General features: G+C 42.1%; 1 long non-coding RNA gene across 2 annotated transcripts in view; it reads right to left on the minus strand.

Annotated features, from left to right (window-relative positions):
- Positions 1-479: 479 nt before the first annotated feature.
- LOC107316817 (uncharacterized) overlaps positions 480-17,301 on the minus strand; it is a 273,418-nt gene continuing 256,596 nt past the window's right edge. For both annotated transcript variants that reach the window (XR_014948313.1, XR_001556594.2), the window contains one exon: positions 480-909. This is a non-coding gene — a long non-coding RNA (uncharacterized LOC107316817). The remainder of the gene's footprint in view (positions 910-17,301) is intronic.

The following is a 17,301-nucleotide window of genomic DNA, read 5'->3' on the forward strand; positions in this document are numbered from 1 at the left end:
CTCACTAATTCAGGAGGAAGTTAATAGCCAAGAAAAAGCAGAATTATTATTAGGTTGCAGTCTGCGCAGGAACACAGCCCCAGAGCCGCTGTACCCAGCAGGGCTGTGCTGCTGGCAATGATGGGTTTGGAACAGGCCCTACAGGTTGATTTCTTCACTCCAGAGGAGGCAAAACCCAATGCTGCACCCATCTGTGCTCATGGGAAAAGCACAGGGCAACGTTTTGGCACTGCTGGGTATTGTTTTGGCATTGTTGGGAGTTGTTTTCCCATGGAAAGGCAAAAGGTTTTAGGAGGATTTCTGGCCAGTGCGAAGCAGTGATGGGCAACGTCCCTTTTCCCTCTCCAAGGGTCAAAAATGACTTCACAGTAAAACATAAATGTAAATAAATGCATTTGCAGGAATAATTTGTGTAATAATTAACAGCTCCAGGTCCTCAAGAGCAGAATGGCTAAAAACAATCTTCCTTGAGCGTCAGAGACATTCATAGAGCAATAGTTTTATTTCAGCAGATTAAATAGTATCATAAAAGTAGCTGATGATGCAGTAAATTAAAAATCAGACTGGGGCCGATTTTACAGCATCTTTTTTTTTTGGTCTAATACAATTACCCATTTCTGGCTAAACATTAGTTTTAAATCAACAGCGTTTGTCACAAAGAATTTTCCCTTGAAATTATGAGAAGGATTTAAAACAAGAGCAATATTACCAGATACAGGAAGCCTGGAGAGATCTTAATACTGAGAGAGCACACGCTGGAATGGCTCCTCGAGATGCAATGCTTTCCCTACTGTTGTGCCCGCATAGGCAGAGCACTCCCTGCACACCATACCTCATGTACGTGCAGACCCTGCCAGGTACATCCTCTGCAGTTCATAGAGATACTCCATCAGCTCAGCTTGCTCAGACCTAAAAGAGGAAGGAACAAGCAATGAAGTTGTGCTGTCAGATGACTGCAAAGCCTTGTCCATCCTTCTCCTTCCCTGGGAACTTGTGAAAAGACACTGGAAAAAAGAATGAGTGAATCAAACCAATGGTTATGGTAGAGTGGGACATTTCAAGGTAAGAATGAATGGGTATGCCAGCAACCAAGATATGCACAGCCTGCCCTGAGTGTTTGCAATAAAGCGGGGAGAAGCTTGGAAATAAGGTGTAAGGTGTAAATCAGGGCAGGCAACTTGTAAGGGAGAAGTGGCTGCATGATTTACAGGGTAAATTATTGGCTTCACTAGATTTCATTATCTTCACCAAACTGTTCCTTATATTTCAGCATGTTTATATTTTATTCAGAGAGTTTTTCTGGGAAGGATATTGAGCACACACACTGTCACCATTTCCTCCGATGCGTGCAGGGCTCCTGGAGTTATTTATAAAGGCAAACTTTGACTTTTATAGGCAGGGCAAGATTATTTTCCTTAGCTAAATATATGTTTTAGTAAGTGTGCTAAAGGTACTTCAGTAAATGTGTGTGCTATCCGATGAACTTACCGCAACAGCTGCTGTGTGTCCATGCTGGCATGCTGCTCTAAGATTGATGGTAGAGGACTGGTAGGGGACCCTATCTCAGCACCCTCAGCTTCCCCAGCACAGTGAATATGTACCCACAGCACCACCTGTGCTTTCTGCTTTGGTTTTATCTGTTTCTGGCCAAAACAGAGCCTTTTGAGAAGTCATTACTGCTGTCATTACTTGTGGGGTGGTGGGAAAAGGCACATGGGGTGAGTTTTCACCATGTTCATAACTTGGATAGAGACCTCACCAAAAAGAGGCAAACAGAAGGGGGAAGAGCAAGGATTGAGGTTTTGTCAGCAAAGACCTGAGTCAGCTTATGCAAGGACAACCTGTCCTTTCCTGCTAGTCACTTCCATCAACATACCACGTGCTGGTGTATATGTAATTTCTCTTTAATCCAACACTAGTTATTTTCTTTCCCCTTGTCAGTGTTATCAGCTGTGTCATTACCCAACTTCACCTGCCCCTTCTGCAAGATGTATTCCCAGGCTCTCCCATGTCTGCAGCTTCACCCCCATAGCCATGGTTTTAGAAGGGGGTATCCTAGAATCATAGAACCACACAACAGTTTGAGTTGGAAGGGACCTTTAAATACAGTCTGCTCCAGCTCCCTTGCAATGAACAGGGGCACCTACAGCTCCATCAGGTGCTCAGAGTCTCGTCCTTCCTGACCTCGAATGGTTCCATGCACATGGCATCCAACACCTCTCTGGGCAACCAGTTCTTGTGCACCAGCTGACAGAAGCAATTTCCAAACCTGTGCCCCAGGTTTCATGGCACCCAAAATCTGATTCAGCACTGCAGATCTTAAGGAAGGGTAATTTTGATCTGATGGAGCAGAAACAATTCATGGTGTGTTTCAGATCCACTATGCAAACACCAGCTCAAGCATTGCCACCCCAAACTGTGATGGCAAGGCTGTATGCCGTGCCACACAGTGTGCATGAAGCCTACATTACTTTTTAATAGGAAAATTAATTTATATTGTTTTAATATAGGAATCTATTTGCTTGGTATCTTTTTAAAGCAAGTAAATTTTAAAGCTGGATTAGAATAGCACTTCTGCACTTGAAATCACAGGGAATTCACAGTGGCAACAAAGCTTTCCCTTCTATCTCTGTAGTTTTGTCCAGCAGATAATCTTCATCAAAGGCATTTCAGAGCATTTCACAGTGTATTTATCAGTACGGCTGTGAGATGAATTAGAGCAACTTTATGGTGGTGGAGATGAGGAAAAGAGAGCCAAATGATCTGCATAAAGTTGTACAAGAAGTCCATTACAGAGCAGGTCTCTGCTTGGGGGCTTTCCTGCAAGACATGCTGAAGACTCAGATTCATAAATGGGATATTTTGGTATGCAAAGCAATTAGGGTAGGTTCTGGGTGAATGTAAAAGCACTTGTAGAAGAAAAGAGTAAAAACACTCATAACAGAAGTAGAGGCTGTGATGAGCCTAAAAAGTGGGGAAACTGGTTGGTGAGAAGGGAGGCTGCTGATGAGTTTCTTCCTTATGGGTCCCTTCCAGCTAGGGATATTCTATGATCATACAAATTTATATTCTATGATTCTACATACTTAGCCATCTGAGACACATTCTTTATATTCCCTGCAACGCATGAGATTTGGACTATAAGCAGAAGTCTTGCAAACCAGGTTTAAGCCTAGAAGCAATTTTGTTTTGTTCGCAGTGGTGTTATTAAGCTCCTGCAGTAGGGGCTTATGGCTGATGTGCTGACAGGCTTAATTTCGGGAGCAATGTGATTAGGGCAATGAGAACGGCAGTGCTATGCCAGCCCTTGCCTTTACTGGCTGTGACGTTGAGGCAAAACCAAAGCCAAGCCCAACAAACAAACTTTCCCCATCTGCAGAAAACTTTTGCTTTTTGAGGCATGCACCAGAGGAACCACAATGCCAAGCCAATTCTAAACCAGTGGAGGTCTGCGTGTGCTTTTGCTAATATTTATTTTATGACATATTATAACTACTGTGTGTTGCTGTTGCTAGGACCCCTTGGGAAATAAAACTGGAGAGTGCAGTGGTGAAAGCCAAGAGGCCACAACTTTATTAAATATGATGCAAACAGTGCATGGAGGAGCTCTCTGTCCTGGCTGAGGGTGGGCAGAAGTGGGGCTGGGTCCTTCACTCTTGATAAAAGAGGAAAACTCAAATGTAATGAGTTTGTGCAGCCTGAGTTCTAACCTCATTAAAGTGCCATTTCCTTCTCCTTGTAGATCCATACCTGCTCTGGTCCTTCCCTAAATATTAATCATCTATCTGCTGGGACCATGCTCATTTTCCATTTTGTTCTACCAGCATTTTTAAGTGACTGAATAAATGCTCTCTGGAAGCAATTATAAACCTGCTTAACTCTTTCCTTTCACATCTTCTCTTCCAATCACATTGGTATGCCTTGCTTTTAAGAGACATGTCAGGCTGATCCCTCATTCCCTCATTGTCTGATGCATCTTAGAGCTAAAGTGTGTGCAAGGACTCGGTGGTTGGCCTGGTGCTCATTTCTAGATACGGGCCTATAGGTCTCCATAGATGATACATTCCTTTCAAATCCACTTGTGGGAAATGCCTATTTTTTTCAAGAGTCTCAGTTACAAGAGGATGAGTCACAGAATTCCTGTTTGAATAAAATATGCAGCCAGAATGAAGTCCTAGCCTTCATCCTCCTGCCTTTAATTTTTACCTCTAATATAGACATACCTTCCCCAAAGTTCCAGGAGAAAAAGCAATGTGAAAGATGTTTTGGAAACAGAGCTCTTTGTCTGAGTGATGCCAGTAACGTGGCAAAGCCATCTGTTGATTGTAAATGTGTGGAGATAAATGCTTGAAGTGAAGAAGTGTGCAACAAAAAGCACACTGAAAGTTCTGCCTCTTCACAGATCAGATCTTAGAAGCCCAAATTCATATCCAATAAAAGGAATTAAGGATCTCAGTACTAATGAACTACTGCAGGATGCAGCAGCCAGCTCTGGGGGTCCTGCAATCCTAGGGCATCAAAGGATGTTATGGAGATACTGCTTTAGCTGGTCTTCCCATTAGGAGAAGGATATCTATGCACTGACAGTGAACTCTTCTGATATTTTGATTAAAATTCATGAAGTTCTGTAATCAACTCTTCTTGCCACTCATTGCCATTATGATCCCTAAATGCCCTCTTCTGTGATTTGCCTCTCAAAGGTTTCTGTGGCATTCAAATCTTTCCCTGATGAAGTAGGAGGACAGAGCATTTGTGGAGGCACCCTGGCTTGGAGTGATGACCACATAAAGGGTTCTGAGGACAATGTGAGGCACTTAGGAATGAGGCCAAGCATGGCTACCATGGTGTCAGCAGAGCTGTGCACAGCTGAATGTTGTGGGCAGTAAACAACCTGGCTAATCACAGCTCCTCACACCGTGACAACTGAGTGTCTCTTACTGTGAGCCTTTTTTTTCTTCCCCAATTACTGTCCTAATATGATCATTCAGATCCACAATGATTTGTACTTTCTGGAGGTGGAATAAGTTCTTGAGGGTTGAGTGCTGTTCCTACCATGACTGCAGTTCATAGGTTCTGTTGGTGGTCAGGCAATACCTGAGACACCAAGGCTCCACCTCAGCTGAGCTGCATGCAAGTGTCATGCAGGACCTGCTGCTTGCTGCTGATTTCCTTCAAGGAAGCAGCTGCTGAAGTCTTTCCATTCAACCACCTTTCCTGACCACCCTGGAAATTTTCAGCTTTCAGGAAGACTTTTGAGAAGAATGTAGCAAAATAACTGGATCTGTTTTGGCTCTTACTGCTACTGACAGGTTAACCTGGCAGCAAGGCAATAGGTAAAACCAAGTTGCTCTCTTGTGTTGAAGGCTTCTTCCTTGACAGAATAAGAGCTTCTTCCTCTTCTGTTGCTGTGGTATTTCCAGCCAGCAGATCAGAAGTCAGCTGTGAGATCCAGCTGTCAGACACCCACCTCACGCCAGCAAAGCACCATGTCAGACTTATACAGATGAAGGTATTAAGCATGTCTAATGGACCTGCCAGTCCCAGGAGAGAACTTCTACCTGGTCTCTTTTCTTGACTAGGTGGCACTATCTAGTGTGAACTGATAAGGTTTTTGGCTTTTGTAGTAGCCAGCTGTTCTTGCTATTTATGCAAGGTAACAATACTGCATCCTTTTCTTTTGCCTGTGAGCTCTGTCTTTAATCAGACTTTGCCTTGAGTACTCATATATTTGTTTCCTTAAAACAGACATTTTGTATGAGGATCACTCTCTTAACTACTGAGTCTTTGTGATGTGCTGTCCTACCTCTTGAACCAGTTCTCATGCACACAGAACCATACCAGCTGCTGGTGTACAGTCTGAAGAGCCAAGAGATTGTGGTGAGTGGTGCAGACAGCAATGTAGGAGGTTTGGTCTGCCGGCTGGTACCTGGGGTGACTTCAAGTATTTGGTCAGTCTGCTCCAATGAGTGCCATTGGGCATAAATGTAACGTCAAAGACAATTTAAACCTTGACCTTCTTGTTCACTTTTAAAAAATCTTTCTTCAGATCCCTTTAGATTTCTTGTTTACATAGATCCAGTCATTTCAATGGGCAGTGCTGACGTACTGTGTTGTGAAATGGGTCTGCTTGGACCATCTTCTGGACACAGAGAATGTTTGAGCCTCTGTACGCATTCAGACTTTGGCTTCGCTGCAGGATTTAGAAGATCCCAAATGTTGGTTCTGCACACAATAACTTATTCATAACTTCTTTATATGCTGCTATTCTTCCTCATAAATATACTAATAAAACTCATTATAAAAATCAAAGCCAGCTAATACAATATATCTGATGGACAGCTGTCTCTGGATGCATGAATTATAATTACATGAAGCAAGATGGTCTTATTATACCAGGGCATCTTTGCTCTGAATAAATTTCTATGGTTGGTGTGTAATCTTTTGACTCAGACCAGATAGGCACTTGCCCAGACAAGTCCAACACAATATTATTATTGAGCTAAGCTTTCATGTTGCAGAATTAAATTAAAGAAGTGATGCTGCAAGTTGTGTCTTTGTGTGAGTGTGGCCTGTACAGGCTGTAGGCTGGGGGAAATGAGAAGCATTCATCCTCTGAATGGGTCTTACCACCCCAGCCTGCTTCCAGGCTATAACTTAATGCCATATGCTGATTTAGATGTAGCACTTGTCAGCCAGGAATAAGACTATAAGACACAGACATCCTAGGACTTGACCAATACTTTATTGTGAATACTTGATTGAACTCTGAGCTGACAGACAGACAGAGACAGCCATTAGTGTGGGAAAGAGAATTTGTTCTGCCATGTAAGATTCCCAAATATCTTAAACTCTGCTCTGTGATTTAAGCTTAGGTCTGCCTTAGCAAATTTCTCAACAGTATATGCTGAGAGACTTTTTCCAACTTATTTTCCCCACAATGCCTTTTGCTCTAGCAATCTGCTAATAAAAATGGCTGCACCTTCTTTGGAAACACCTCTTGGGACTGTCTCTTTGTGACTGTTTTTAGTTGGAGGGATTTCTCTTTTTAATCTTCTGATATTCGTATTAACCAGAACAAACTGATAGTGAAAGCTGAAGCCACAATCCCATAGTGAGTCCCTTTATTTGAAAGGGATGATCGTTAGGTTTGAAACAAGTTAGAGCATTTACATGACAGCAGTGGAATAGCAGTCCTCTACTTAGGCTGAGCTCCAAGGGCTCAGAGCTGTGAGTGGCTGCATTTCATGCACGTGAAGTGTTCTGACCCTTCACCATGAAGCCACAATTGTAACTGAGCAATGCCAACATGAGAGGCATGATGGAAAGGTTCGTGTCCTCAAGAAATTCAGAGAGCACCTACAAGCAGAAAGCTTTTTTTGAAGGAGAAATAGCTGGGCATCACAGCTGCTATACCAAAGGACTAGAGGAAATGAACATACCTCTCTCCCTTATTTACTATGGGATTGTTTTGTGTATCAGGCAAGATTCTGAACTTAGGAAATATCCAGAGAATAAAACACTGGAAGAAAAAAGGCTGTTTCTTGGCTTTGGGAATGGAGATTTTATTTATTTTTTCACTCCAATCCCTACTGATCAAAAATGAATAGGCCAACATTATAGTTAGCAATAATGAAGGCATCAAATGCACAGTGAGAAGCCTATCCCTCCGTTTACTATATGTAAGGCTTAATTTAAATGATTTCTGCTTCACAAGCATACTTAATATCAACAAGAACACTATTTACACTGATTTTTTAATTAAAGGAATTTAGCAATCTTTTATGCTTGCAGTTTGCCTGCAAGCAGGTTTTTTTTTTCTCCTTCAAATTTGTTCTGTCAAAATGGTTAGACAAATTGTTCCTGCAAACATATTTGAATTATAGATTATTTGCCAGTCGTCCATGGCAAGGTATTTCTGTAGCTAGCTAAAAGTTGAGGATATACCTACCTTTGTCTTTTGAGAACCTTCCATTATCAAGTTGGGAGAAACTGGTGTCTCAAAAAGGTGTTTCATTCTGTAACAACGAGGGAGCAGTGAATTCCCTTTGGGAGTACCCTATCTCCTTTTATTCCCTATGGAAAACCTCTTACAGGCCTGGAGCCTGAAGTTTAGATGGCTGAGGATCTCATATATTTTGTGACTAGTTGTGTTGATTCCAGTACCATTTGAGGTCCTTACCAAGATGATTTAACATGTATGAACTCATGCTGCTTCTGTCCCAAAGGAATGTCAGCTCTTGACTGAACTGGTTTCAACTTTAGAGTAAAATTTACCATTTGTGAGCATTTGTATGAATGTATTTTAGGAAGCTTGGGTTGTGGAAAGAAAGGTAATGAGTAAAACATATTTTGGTTTCTAGTTTGGTGCTAGATTTGCGAATACAGTAATCCAGCAGTTCTAGTGGAATGTGATGCTGTGCTCGAAGGGTGTAATACACTGATGCAGCAGACAACACTGAAAATTGTGTAGCAGTGAGGAATTAAAAAAGGACAAAGAAAAAAGTAAGGAAACCACAGAAAGCTGTTTGATATGGGAAATGTATACTGATACCCAGCATGCACACTACTTTTCTTTAAGGAAAAGAAGGAATTAAGTAAGTGAGGAAGGGATGAGGAGAAGGAAGGAAGGAAATAAGGAAGCAAGGAAGGAAGGTGGAAAAGAAATAAAAAGGAAGAAAGGAAAGAAGGAAAAAAGAAGGGAGGAAGAAATAAAGAAGGGAAGGAAGGAAGAAAGGAAAAAGAAATCCAAGCTATGCTGCTAGGTGGAAAGAGATCACAATGAATTGCATAAATAATTTTCTACACAGGGCAAGAACCAAACTGGAGAGTGTGCAAAGCCCAGCAGCCATGAGAGCCTGGCATCTCTGCCCAGGCCTTGTCTGCAGGCAGGATGTTACTGAGCTGCTGCTCCCAGGATCGCAATGTAAAGCACAGAACAGAGAAGGTGTTTTACATGCTTTTAAACACAGGGACTACCGATGCTGTCACTGCCTGGGTTTGCCTACAAACAACGCACCCAGCTGAGTAATTTATTCTCAGTGTATAATCTTTGACGGCTGAAGAGCAGAAAAGCTGTTTGATACATTTGAAAATCAGTGCCGCTGCAAGGTGCGAGAGCGGTATTTAGTATCTATTTTGAAACTGATACTGGAGACAGCTGATAAACTGCCAGAAGATGGGGTTTGCAACACACAAAGCTAAAATGTGAAGGGCTAACAAACACTGAGGAAAGCCACTCATAGGGGAATGTAAATGCGGTGGAGTTTGGACTCAGTTTATTTTGCCCTTGTAGCTGTCTGTCTGAGCTCTGTAAATCTCGCAGGTCAACAGGTGTAGGCTGAACATTTCACAAGGGTGGGGAATTCTGAGCAGATCCTCTGCCAGGTGCACTGCTGAAGATGGGGCTCCAGTGCCCCAATTTTGAAGGAACATGGAACAATAAAGAAGCAAAGATAATGGCAAATAAAGAGCTGAACTTTTACAAGGCTCAAACTAAGCTGTGTTTTGTTGTGAGTGAAGCCTTGGTCGGTGTTGCCTATAATAGCCATTATTTTCTTACTCATTGTCCATTTTTGGAGAAAGGGAAAGAAAGGCTTAAAGTCATACCATTTAAAAAGCATCAGTGCTCGAAGTGCCATTCTCACATTCAGCTTTGCTTTGGTGGGACTGGCATTTCATCAAGTATAAGATGAAGAATAAACAAATAACTAATGGGTTGATATGGAAAAAAAAAAAAGACAGTTTAAATGTCTTGAATATTTGGAAACCAGGACATAGTGGTGAATACATCAACAGTCTTGAGCAGCAGAAAGAAACACATAATGAGGAAATCTGCCATCTGTTTATAGGTAGAGCTTGAGGTTGATCCAACGGGCTCTGAAGCAAAGGACAAACTTAACCAGATGCTGGGCATGGGCTATTGAACAAGAAATGGTGAAGACAGGAAGAACATATATTTTTTAAAGAAATGGAGCTTTATACCAACTATATTTCCCAAAGATTAATGAGGGGATGGGCTTAGAGAGCGTTGTTTTATAAGTGGTAACGAAGCTCTGAACATACAGATGGAAATCTGTAAGGCAATTATTTCAATGACGTGGGGATGAGAAGTGAACTTTTACTACTGAAGTACAGTTGAGTCAATACTACACTTCCTTGAGAAGAGTATTTCTTGTACTGATGCAGACTGACATCATCAATGCATGAGCACCAGCCAGGTACTGCTGTTCAGCCCAGGACTTTTTCATGTGAGGTATCATCTGAACATTATCCAGGGGCTGTCTGTGCTCAAAACTCACACTAAACCAGTGCCACCAATTTCTTCACTCGTCTGCTAGCCCAATCCATGCTCTCGTTGTTGTCTGTAACAGACTATGCATAGGCTTACAATTCAACATGCATGTGAGTGCTTCTAACATCCTCTATTAATATGAACAGCTGCAAAATTCAGACAGCATGAGTGAATGGGTGATGGGAAGGAAGAAAAAGGAAATTATGATAGAAAGCAGACAGCTGTGAAGACTTGCGACGTGCCCAGATGATGGTATCACAACCAGTATTTCTGAAATGTGTAATAAGGGATAAATAAGTCAATAAATAAAATCGACCTCAAAAAGCCACTTGGGAAAGGTGCATAGTCTTGATTACCTAATTACAGCAGGAATATTACAGACATGGAAATAGTACAGCAAAGTCCCATAGCGACTTCATAGATCGGAGGCTCCAAAATGGTTAGTAAAACTAGGTCTGTAACCCTCAAAAAAAGGAAAAGATTAAGAGGGGACCAGGAGGAGCTACATGGGGCTCTGTGGGGATTGGAGGGAGCAGGGCTGTGGTTATTAGAGCTAATGTCAGACATGAGAACCAGGGGCAGAGTTCTAGCGAGGTCTTGCCCTGTACAAATGTAATATGTTTCTTTTTTTTCTTCCAGAGGGTATATATTATAGGCTACCAGATGCTGCTCTAGAAGCAACCAATCTGACCACATTTCAGATAGAGAAGGAAGCATATGGAGGGAGAGGGGGAGAAGCGCTCTGTCGTCGGGAACAACTGTTCGCTGGAGGAGAGGGCAGGCCCAGCCTGGCCTCCTGCCATCCCCAGCATTTCTCATATCCCTGTGTAATCTTCTGACTTTTGATTTAGATGTTTCCTAAAAATGTGGCCCAGTAGTTGGTACGAACTAGGCATTAGCCCAAGAAAAGAATGAAAAGAAAAAAAACAAACCCAAAACAAAACACCAACCAAAAACACAACACGACCGTACTGTATCTCATTAAAGAATTTTTAAAGGGAGACTCGGAGGCGCCGTTTGCTTCTTGTTACTCATCTCTTGTCTCCCCAGCCTCCATCCCAATGCGTGGTCCTGGGGAGGTGGTGGAGGTGGGCACAGGGGAGCAGATACTGCCCATAGGCACTGCCAGGTGAAGGGAAGCGGCTCTGGGAGCGGGGATCAGAGTGGTGCTCAGCAGGTTTACGGCTCAATGAATGGCGTTTGTTCCCATAAAATATTTTAAAAGAAATCAGAATTTATCTGTAATTATTTCTTGTTTTCTTCGACCAAACGTTCCTACATCGATATTGCTGTAGGCGCAGGCAGCACCGAACATCGGGAAGTGGATTTTGTAAACAATTTCTCAAAGCACTACAAAGTTTAAATATTAATTTGTCTGTAATTGGAAGAGAAGCAATTAAAAAGGCTATGAAGCCGACTTTCTCCCTCCTTTACTTTCTCCTCCCTTTTCATTTAACCACAGTATAGAAAGTAGATGTAAAACAATAGGACCCTGAGCTGTACAGCATTCTAAGCCTCGCTTGCCTTAAAGCTACAATATGGATTTAATTTATATGCAAATGTAAGCAATAAAAAGCCAGGCACTGTAGAAATTATAGTATTTTTCATAGATGCTCCAGCACCGGCACACAAGGCTGTGCTGATTTCCAACAAGGAGCTAATTATTGCTGGTCACTAAGCTACCTTTTTCTTTTAATATCTCACTCTTTCTCTCCCTCTCCTTTTAAAGAATGTGTAAATTATTTTCCCGAGCCAGAGAGAGAGAGAGAGAGAGAGAGAGAGAGAGAGAGAGAGAAAGAGCCCTAAGATTGGGGACAAGTGAATGAAAACAGCCAGAAATATCTCCTGTGAGATTCAACATCAGGATAATTTCACAGTCTCGCTTTTTGACTGCTGTGTCCTGAAGCTGACCAGCACCATGCAAGGCTGATCAAAGGCCATCGGAAACATCAAGTAAGCCTAAATGGGGCTAAAGTATGCTAATAGAGAAGCTAAATGTACTTTAATCCCGGTATAATACAAGGTAACTCGGAGGCAGAGAAGGGCCTTGTTGCCTTTCCCCACTGGTCCCGGACCCCTGCGAGCCCTGAATAGAAGCTGCTTCCTATTCTTCGCCCGCCGGGGCGCGGGTCCTCAGATGCACACCCGTCCCCTCCTCCACCGTTTACCCAGCGTCAACAGTCGGCTGAGCAAGCCTCCTCCGCTCCTTAGATCAGCACCCTGTGACCTTACACATTTAAGCACAGGCCATTAAGCTAAGCTTTCCAGCTGTTGCCTGAATTATGAAGGATTTTTTTTTTTTTTTTTTTTTTTTTTTTTTTTTTAAGGGGAGGGCAGAGCTTAGTGGAACACTGGGCAACAGCCCCATGCCCGTACCCACAGCCACCCAGCTCGCTGCGGTCTGAAATGGGTTTTCTGGGTGAGGAGAGGGGCTGCTTTGAAACCACTGCTACCCGTGCTCGTCTGGCTCAGGCATCATTGTGTCCTAATCTAATTTTAGGGAGAGGAAAAGGGAGCTGATGGACCAGGGGCTGAGATCTTGTGGGAATCTGCCTGATTGCAGGGCAACTTTCCTCCTAATTCTTCTGATTCATTTTTAGATGCTGATTTCAGTCCTCGCTGCGGGAGGAAAAAGGGTGGTGGTTCTACACGTGAAGTGCTGTGCTTTGGTGGGTGCTTGCAAAACTACCACTTGCAAACCCCGGATTAAAAAGAAAACTGATGTAATTTTAAAGCCCGCCAACTGCCTTAGCGACTGTATCAGAAGATTAAAAACAAAGGTTTCATTGAAGCGCTACCTCCCACTGTGCAGCTGAAAGTCTTATGGTGGAGGCAAATGGTCCTAAATATCTCTCTGCTAAGTACAAATTACATACTGGATATATTAAGTTGTAATGGTGCATTTTCAGGAGTCACTTTGCTTGTGTGAGAGCATCAGTTAAGACTCCAAAAATGCTGACTGCGTGGCACATGGACACAAAAAGGAATTTGACTTTCACAAAAAATGTTTTGTTCATATTAAATGCTTTTTGCCTCTGCCTCCCCCCATCCCCCAGCTCAGCCTGGAGTCTCAAATGCCAGACCCAGTGTGTACAGTAAGTCTCTCTGAAATCTGTGGCAGAGAAATAGTATCCTGGTCTGGCAAACTACTGTCTGCTCTTGCATTTTTACTCTTCGCCCCTCTGTGCTAGGGATTGTAGGAGCCCTTCGGATCAGCTGAAATGTAACCGAATAAAGATGCTCCAGAAAATGTTTTTTTTTAATGTGGAATTGTTTTCCATTTGCATAGGTAACATCCCTTAACTCAGTACATGTGCTGTAAGACTTCACTTAATAGAAACATTCGCATAAAACTTAATGATTAGCCTTCATTCTGCTCCCACATGATCAATAAAATGCTAAGTTAATACTGAAACTGCAGAAGTGTCTATGAGTGTGTATAAACTTGCATTACAATTTTGGATGTAGGTAAATAGTATCTATGGGAGCAGAGGAGACCAGTGGCTCACAGCTGGATGTGGTGGTGCCATTGGTGGTCCCTGTGGCCCTGTGGCCCTCAGCAGAGCTCCTTGTGTTGCACACATGCTTCTATAGCTGTGAATGTGTGCTCATACACACACATTTCTGCATCACATAACAATGGGATGGAGCAGAAAAAAACAAATGAAAAAGCTATCTACCTGCAACAGCCTCCTTTCATATCACTGTGCTGGTGAGGTGATGCAATTCTTCCATAGGAATCGTTTGCAACTACTAAATAAGATAAAAGAGGCATACATGAAAACAGTGGATAAAAGTTTAACTAACATAACAATTAGCTTTTGCCCAGATCCATTTAGAACTTTCTCTTTATTTTCAAGGAAGACCTAATTTTAGAAAATAAAATGTGTAGGATCCAGCTGGTCATGTTTGGTCATTATAGAGTTAATATTGGAAAGATGTGCTTGGCAGGGACATACTTAGCTCCTGCTAAAACAATTCAGCTCAATTCTGCTCCTGCTTACCTCTTCAGGAACAACTTCCCCATTTTTAGTTGCCTATACCTACATACCCACCCACCCACTACCCAGCAGGGACATTACCTGCCTGTCCTCCTTCTGTATAGGATGAACTGAACTACAGTTGTATTGTAATTATCCACAGATTTTGAAAAGAAAAGCATTTGCAGGACTCACTCCCGTTCAGCTACAATTTTCTGGATTTGTTTTTAATTAGCATGGATTCTCCCCAACACAGATGAATCTGGACTGAAATCTTTTTGTTCTTATAGAGACTCGTATGCCCTTCTTAATGTACAATGGCTTTGCAAGTCTATTTCTCCACTGCTCTTTTAAAAATAAAAACTCAGAAAAAATGAAATAGTCAATGGTAAATGGGTGATTTCAGTCCCAAACCATTCTAGTGGTACTTAGTTATTGAAAAGTGGTACTTCATTATTGAAAATTCACTAATTCAGAGACATCGAATGAAAAAATATGAGGATTTCCCCCTACATTTCAAACCCAATTTAAGGAGTTAATATTTGTAGGCTGCCACAGCTTACAAGATAATAATCTTCTGAGGTCCAAAGGGCAGCTCAAATACATTTCTACTGAAACCAGCTCAAATTTTAGTGTTCATTTGGCTTCTAAAATATCCAACTCTGTGTTGTTACCACAAAAAAATACAAAAGCATGACTACAATGAGCTGTAAAAATAAACCCAGTGTGAGATATATCTGAACACCAATAGTGAATTTCCATAAGTGATTTATTTTGCTGTTTCTCTTTCTTGAAATTCTTTGTATTGTCTGTGTTTTTCATTACACTCATTGTATCTTCATTAAATGCTTGTAATTTTGCCACAGTGGACCCTTAGCTTTTCACGTAGTTGTTTCAGGAGTTGGGCAGTGAATGCTTCACTAGCATTTAGAAAATGAGAGAAGGTCCTGGCAAGCTCACTGGCAGGCAAGGTGCAGTCTTCTATTAGAGCAGGAGGTTATAAACCCTTCCGAATGACAGCAATTGTGAGAACACATAGCAAAGCTAATAAAACGAGTCTGTCATTGGTATTTGTTAAACCACATGCACTTTAATAACAGAGACAGGGTAGGTGTGCTGTCCATGCAATCTAATTGATGGTTGCTAATATGTACACAATGCAGAAGATGTGGGGGACATTGCGTTTAGTGACTGCTAAGCTTTCTCACACTCGGCACTTTCATTCTGGGAAGATCATTACAAACATAAAGGAGAGCTGAGATAAGGTTGTGCCCCAAAATCCTCTTTCCTCTGCTGTGACTTACAGTGTACAAATCTGAGTCTTATATTTGAAGTCTTTTGTTCCACTAACATTTCCTAGGCCTGTTTTGGGATTGTTTGGCGTTCCTTTCCCCAACAAGATGAGGCAGTTTTACTCCACAGAGAGGTGTCAATGTTTCTTCTCATCCTGAGAACTGAACATTCTCGAAATGCAGTTCCATGTGCTGTACTATATGGAATCATCTGTGCTTTCTCAATATAGCCTTCTTTTGATATTAAAAAAAAAAAAAAAGCAGAGAAGAAAACCACCCAGTAGCACTAAGCTGATTTACTTCTCTACATTATGAACGAGGGCTCAGATGGGATGTTTACAATTTAGGTGGGTGGCAAATTCTAAGAGGAAGTCCCAGTTGATTATTTCTCTGAATCATTCTTGGCCCCAAGTCTTAAATGAAGAAAGAGTCAATAGATATTTGCCTGCGGAGCAACTAATTAGAACAATTAATCTGAGTAGCAGGGCAAGCTGTGAGACTATAAACTGACCCAGGCACATCCTCTGCTAACTCAAATTTTGATCAATGCTCAAAATACCATGGAAGGAGGTGGGAAGCACTGGAGTGTGATGGGTGCAGGGGCTTGCGCTCCGATTCTGTGTCTGCAGGGCCATTGCTGTGGTGTGTGGTGAGACCTCGGGCAACCCATTTTCCCCTCATCTCTAAAGCAGGCCAAAGATATTCGCTGCCTTGCTGAGCTTTGTGGATGTCAGCAGCATGTCGTGAATGAAAAGTTAAGTACCTTTCAAAGCCGGCCAAGGGAAGAATTGCATTTTTCTTCCTAATATCTATTAGCTCGGAGCAACAGAAGAATTGCCCTCGCCACTGGCTCTCTTGTCTTCTTTGGAGATGTGGAGCCAGCCCGATCATACCCACTAGATATTTGTTTTCAGGGCAGCATGAAAGTAGAGCAAAAGAAAGATCTTTTGTGGGGATGACATGCCTGGAAATATACTTGTCCAAAGCAAACAGTCCTTTCTTCAACTAATTCACTGAAAAGATATTATTTTAGTCAAGAGAACGGTATTAATACTCCTCCATTTAGAGAGGGCGGTGACAGGTTTCCCATTTTGATTTGTGGAAGGTATAATTTCAACAGGAGCATCTGGCTCCTTTGTGAGCTTCAGAAGCAATTGTGTTGCTGGCTTTAGGTCGGTGCCTGGTTGAGCCATGTGGGCAGCCTTTGACATGTCTGTGCTGCTTTCCTGCTCCACTTGGTTTTGTTTTGACTCCCTTTTGAGCTTCCTAAATATGCAGCCTTGTTCTGCAGATTCCCTGGGACAGTTTCATTCATAGGTACTGACAAGGACTGCTGTTTCGCCAGGGCTAATGGATCCATTCTTACAGTGGTGCTGTGTGTTACATTAGCCGACAGCTGCTTTCGGCAAGGTTTTTTTTAGAAATCCTCTTAGGGAAGGGAGAAGAGGGATCTCTGTGTAGAGGAGCTTTCAATCTTCACAACATACCATGCCAGGTTGTTTGAGAATTTACAACTACTTGTGAGCCTCCCTGGTACAATAACGTGTAGCGTGATGCTTCTGCCTTCTTTAAACTGCCAAATCCCGGCTCTTATCTTCCAGCTATATTTATAGTTAAATAACCTGAATTCATTTTCTCTCTTCTCTGGTATTGAGTGATTTGATTTTTTTTTTCTAAATTAGGAATACATGAATGAATTCACAGCGATTGTTTTTTTCACCAAGGTGCTGTTAGCTAA

Source organism: Coturnix japonica, chromosome 7 (assembly GCF_054131305.1).
Source record: "Coturnix japonica strain WE chromosome 7, WE-NBRP24, whole genome shotgun sequence".
Classification (NCBI taxonomy): domain Eukaryota; kingdom Metazoa; phylum Chordata; class Aves; order Galliformes; family Phasianidae; genus Coturnix; species Coturnix japonica.